Here is a 6,000-nt window from a genome sequence, read left to right as displayed (position 1 = left end):
GCTCTGTGTCCTCCAGCCATGGCTTCATGCCCTGGAGAGGGTAGCGGGATGGCAGCCCGCGTCTGTGGGGATGAGCATGAGCCAGCTGGGCATTGGCCAACACCAGGCCTGGCCCAAGGTTGGGGGGTGGGTAGGGTTAGTCCTCCTAACCTCAGAGGGGCGGCAGTGTCCCCTGCTGGGGCCACAGAGGAGGGACAGGCCTGGAACCAGGACACCCACACTGTTGGCTGAGACCAAGAAAGGCCATTTTTCTTTGCTGCTTCATTCCTTCCTCCATAAGACGGGGTGGAGACAGCACCTGCCTTTTCTGTTATCTTCACTATCACACCCTCCATTCTGACCTCACTGCTCAGTCCCAGGAATGAGTTCTGCAAAACTGGCCAGCTGGCCCCCCACGGCTCCCCCCACCCAGCTCCTGGCTGTGCTCCCACACCTCCCAGCAAGAACAGGCTGCGCCTGAGGGCTCTCCCCTGCCTGGCACCCTGCCCTGATGTCAAAGCTCAGACTTCCTGGGGAACAAGGGGCCTATGTGTCCTTTCATTGGAGCAGGGCCCTCCCCTTCTCTTCTCAAACTCTGGCCTAAGGAGGGAGGGGTGGGACCATGAGAATGTCCCAGTGGAGGGGGCCATCCCGCTGTGTCCCCCTTCTCAAAAATGACTCTTCCCGACAAAGTGAGGCCAGAGCTCTGGCCACGGTGGACCCTCCTTCCCCGCCTCACGGGCCCTGGTCCTCAGCACCTGTCTCAGACTTCCCAGAAGGGCAGGAGGTCTTCCCGCACGGCCCAGCCTGCTCACTGATCCCTGACCAGCAGGTGCTACCGAGTTGGCACCTCTGCCCGGGCTTCCTTTCTCCGTCTAATTGAGTTGAAGGCTTCAGGCCTCATTAAAGAGCAATTAAGTATTGTATTGTCGGGGGCACCGGAGTCCGTGTGCTCCATGTGAAACCAGGGAGCGTATCTGAGGTTGGTGGAAAACAAGGTATTTCTTTCCTACCAGGTTCAAAAGGGAGGAGTTCCCCCCGAGGACTCCCCAGTCTTTGCAATGCCCTTTGGCAATGGTGAGATACACCTGCGCTCTTCTCACCCTCCGTCTCTCCCGGTTCCCCCATCGGACCCAAACCGGAGCGTCCCATTGGCTCCTTCCTCGGCACCATCAGCCTTCAGGGGTGCTGTGTTTGTCCCTGGGTCCCCTCACCACCTCACGCCTGGCCTCTCAAGACTCCTGCCCAGGTCTCCTTCTGACCCCTCCCACACGTGGCCACGGGAGAATCTGAAAACAAGTTTCGTTATATGCTGGTCCCTCTCCCTGGAGCATGCCAAGCATTTCCAGATCGGCCACCGCCACCAGCAACAGCCAGATTATGTAATTCCTTCCCCCTCTGCACCTCAGGACTGTTGTAATTTTGCAACATATCTTTTTTTTTTTTTGATTGATTGATTTTTTACAGAGAGGAAGGGAGAGGGATAGAGAGTCAGAAACATCAATGAGAGAGGAACATCGATCAGCTGCCTCCTGCACACCCCTCACTGGGGCTGTGCCCGCAACCAAGGTACATGCCCTTGACCAGAATCGAACCTGGGACCTTTCAGTCCGCAGGCCGACGCTCTATCCACCGAGCCAAACCGGTTACGGCATCTTTTTTTTTTTTTTTTTTATTATTGATTTCAGAGAGGAAGGGAAAGGGAGAGATAGAAACATCCATGATGAGAGAAAGGTAGTAAAATAGAATTAACATTTCTCTCATCATTGATGTTTCTCTCCCTTTCCCCAATACCAACAGAGGTTTTCAGAAATGCTGATTCTTCTCACACAGTCTCCACACACCTGACTCCAGCTGGGGTCGCGCTCATTTCACTGCCTGTGCCCATGGGGTAGAGCTGGGTGTTAAGCAGGCTCCTCAAGCCCAGCAGTGGTTTGAAGGAGGAAAAGACCTTTAGGTGAGCCATTCCCCTCTTCGGGCACTTATGTTGATGCTGAAGAAAATTACTAGAATATTTTTCCAAAAAAATGCCGTCTCAGACTCCTCCCAGGAGGGCAGAGGTTTTCTAATGCAAATGACAGGAAGTTTGCATGGCCACTCATTTCCATTCTCCTGACCTGACACCTGACCCACAGGAGTAGGAATTAGAAAAAGCAACTCCCAGGCCTCCTGCCTGCGCCACCGCGGGGATGGCTCCGACCACAAGTAGGCGCTCTGCACGCAACACTGTGTGGGATTTAAAAAAAAATTTTTTTAATTTATTATCTTTGTTGTTGAAAGTATTACAGGTTTCCCCCCCTCCTCCCGCTCCTGCCCCACCGGTGGGACTCTATTGGGCCTCATCTCTTTCCTCCTCGAACTTTGCTTCCTGTGAGGTGGGGAGGTTGGGGCGTGAGAATCTGCCAGGGATTCCTGGTTCCGCCATGACTTGTGCTGGTCCTCACCTTCTCGGTGGCATGTCTGCCAGAAGTATCAGTCTGTATTCAGCTGCTGTCCTCCCTGGGGTGGCTGCCATTCCAACACAGAAATTTCCCTCTAGTTTAAGCTTACATGGTGAATTGGGGAGGGAGGGAGGGGGGCTTTAAACTTTTAAAAAGCCAGGACTCCCAGTAAAATGAGGAGTCAGCCTCAAGTATAACTGATGAATGTATCTGCGTATCTATTCTTTGAATATGGAAAGAGGATGGTGAGGGCAGTATAATGAGGTGGGGGGGGGGGCTTGACAGGAAAATTATTACTGGGAATAAATTATTAGAACGTTAAACTATGACAGTGATCCAAAATGGATGTAAGTAGAGAAATGCGGTCACTTTAAAGAGAGCCCTGCTCCCTGGCCAGCAGGCCCTGCCTGTAAGAAACATCTCCACATGGAGAGAGTGGAGGTCTGAGGGAGGTCAGCCAGACAGCAGATCTGACAGGGAGGCCCGGCTGGCAGCGGGGCCTGTCTGGTCCCCGAGGCAAGTTGGCAGCGAGTGTGGTGACGGGCACCTCAGACAGGCAGCGCTCATGTCCACCCCCCCAACCCATCAGTGGTCTGTGTCCTAGCTGGGCGCCGTCTCCAGTGACCTGGCTCACTCCTGGGTCCCCTCTGAGAGGATGTGCTCGCTCAGAGCCCTCTGCAGCCTTGGCAGTCCCGGTGCCCCTGTCGATGAGCCAGCTGGCATTCGGGCTCCGGACTGCAGGGCGAGTGCTAAATGAGTCAGCAGGACCCGCAATGTGGAGCCTCTGCCCGTGGCAGCTGCCTTCTCCCCGGCCTTTCTATGGGTGGTGGGGTGGTTCGCCTCCCCAGCCTAGGTACCAGCTGTGCCCCAGCTCCTTGTTCTTAAAAGGGGGTGACAGCCTCCCTCCCCTCCCCCCCCCCCCCCCGCGCCCCCTCGCCACCTCCCGTGTGGCTCTGGCTGAGCATGGACCCATGAACCAACAGTTCACCAGTTTGATTCCAGGTCAGGGCACAGGCCGGTTGTGGCTTCATCTCCAGGAGGGGGCGCGCAGGAGGCAGCAGGATCGATGTTTCCGTCCCTCTCTAAAATCAATGTAAAAGCCTTTAAGACGGGGCGACGTGCCCGTGGACTTGCTAAGGGGACTCAGGGAGGCTGCGGGTGAGCCCGGACACAGCGAGGGCCTCGGAGACGCGCCGCCCACCTAAGCGGCTCCCTGCGCCTCCCCATGCGCCGTGAGTCCTGCAACCCCGCACCTCCAGCTCCAGGAAGCTTCCAGAACCAGGCCTCATTTCCCCTGCCGCACTTGGGTCCCGGGCTGGCGAGGGACAGCTGGGCCCAGCCGGGGCTGGATGCCGGGGTCCCGCTCGGCCCCGCCCCGCGGGGAGGGGGAGGAGGAGGGTGGCGTCACCGGTCTGCGCGCCCCTGGCGGGAGCTTGGTCCCCACCCACGCGGGCCTCCGCACTTGACCCCGGGCCAAGCAGACCAGCCGGTGTCACCGGCCCCCTCCATTCACTGCCCCTCAAATCCGAGCGGCCTTGAGCCAGGCACCTGCACCCATCCGCAAAGCAGGGTAGTCACACTCCCGCTCCGGTGAGAAACGCCTTTGAGATAATAACTCTCACCTGTCACCTGTGTCTTACTCGTACCTTATCTACAGTCTATCAACCCTCTGAAATGCCGACTATTGCTATGCCCATTTTACTCCAGAAAATCGAGGCTGAATAGGTTAAAGACGGAAAAATGCCTTGTAAACTGCAAAGCACCAAATAAATATGTCTCTTAATCTCTCTTACACACACACACACACACACAGGTGGGAGAGTTCCCAGGCAGTGGGGAGGTGGAAAGACACAGGGCCTCATGTGATCCTGTGGCACGCAAAGTAGGCTTGCTGCACCTTCCCCGCTGCCTCCAAAACCTTCCGGAAGCATCGGCTCTTCACCTCCCCAGGGATCCCAAGCGAAAGAGAATCCTGAACTCCCATGTCATCCTTCCCAGGTGAGACCAGCAAAGTCCTTCCTGACACCTAACCTCAGTCCCTCCCAGTAGCACTGCTAGACCCTTATCTGGGTGCAGGTGGCAGGCGGGCACCGGGCCCAGGGAATGACTCAGAAATCCAGTCAGTTTAGACCTGCACGTGGAGGAGCGACTTGTGTGCTGCTGAACAGGTGGCAGAGAGAGCAGTTAAGTGGGTCAGGGTTGTTTGTGGTGCCTCCTGCACCTTCTCCTGCCTAGAATCTGCTCTGGGCTGAACCGATTTGCGGTTAAATTTGACTTTCTTCATCGAAGGGGGCCTGGAACACTGAACAACACCCAAGACAAAAAGGGACCCTGGTGGGCATGATGGCAGGGAGAGGACAGACACTGGGGCTGGGCTGATGGGCATGATGGCAGGGAGAGGACAGACACTGGGGCTGGGCTGACAGGGGCAGGACTGAGTCACACTCCTTAGGCCACTGATACTACACCCTTGAAAAGTCAAGGCACAGTCATATGTGTATTAATAGAGCAAACCAAAGATACTCCATTTACAATTCCAGAATGGTTTAGATCACAATCTCTAGCCTCACCACACTTCCTTGAGTGCCCATGACTTTAGCCATCAGCCTCTGCCTCCTGGACTTCTCTCCTTGGTGCCCCCCAAAGTGCCCCAAAACAGACTTCCTGACCCCTCCAACCTAGAGTGGCAACCCCTTCCCTCCTCTCAGCCCCCACATTCTATCATTCTATTCCACCCCTCCTCCCCACTGTGTCCGATCTCCCCCACTTCAGACTCTCCTTTCTCCACGCTATGCCCATGGAGTCTCTAAGTGGTTTTTTGTTTGTTTTGAACAGCACAATTATCTGGTTTGACTTAATCGATTTAACATATTTAGACCTTTACCCAATAAAATAATATATATTGTTCTCAAGCATGAGTGGGGCATTTATAACTATTTTCTACATTCTAGCTTACAAAAACAGTCTCAAACACAAAAGAGCCAGTATTATGCACCCCACATTGTATGTCTACAACACAATTAAAGGATAATATTTAAAAATTTGAAAATTCTCAGTCTGAGAAGCAGCGGGAGGCCTCTGCCCAGGTTGAGTCTCTATACTCCCTCGAAGACCTCTAAGCTTTAGCTAGATCAGGGGTCTGTAAAAGTGTAAAACACTTTCAAGTGATCAAGAAGATAACATAAGGAGAATGAGAAAATTCTTAAAACTGAATTATAATAAAAACATTATAAATTGAAACTTGTGGGATATAGCTAAAATAGTAATTGAGAAATTTGCAGCCTTAATTCCTTATATTGGAAAAAGGGAAAGGCTGAGTATGCTAAGTATTAAAATTAAGAAAGTAGAAAAAGAACAGGTTGACCCAACGAAAGTAGAAATAAAGTGGCAGAAATTTTAAAAATAAGTAAATAAAAAATGTAAATTACCAGACAAGAAGAAGCTAAAGGAGTTCATTACCACTGAACCAGTATTATAACAATTCTTAAAAGGCCTTTAAGAAGGGGAGCCCAGCTGGAGTGGCTCAGTTGGTTGAGCGTCGCCCTGTACACCAAAAGGTTGCCAGTTTGATTCCTGGTCA

The sequence above is a fragment of the Myotis daubentonii genome, chromosome 6 (assembly GCF_963259705.1).
Source record: "Myotis daubentonii chromosome 6, mMyoDau2.1, whole genome shotgun sequence".
NCBI classification, from domain to species: Eukaryota; Metazoa; Chordata; class Mammalia; order Chiroptera; family Vespertilionidae; genus Myotis; species Myotis daubentonii.
Note: the sequence above shows the minus strand (reverse complement) of the source record.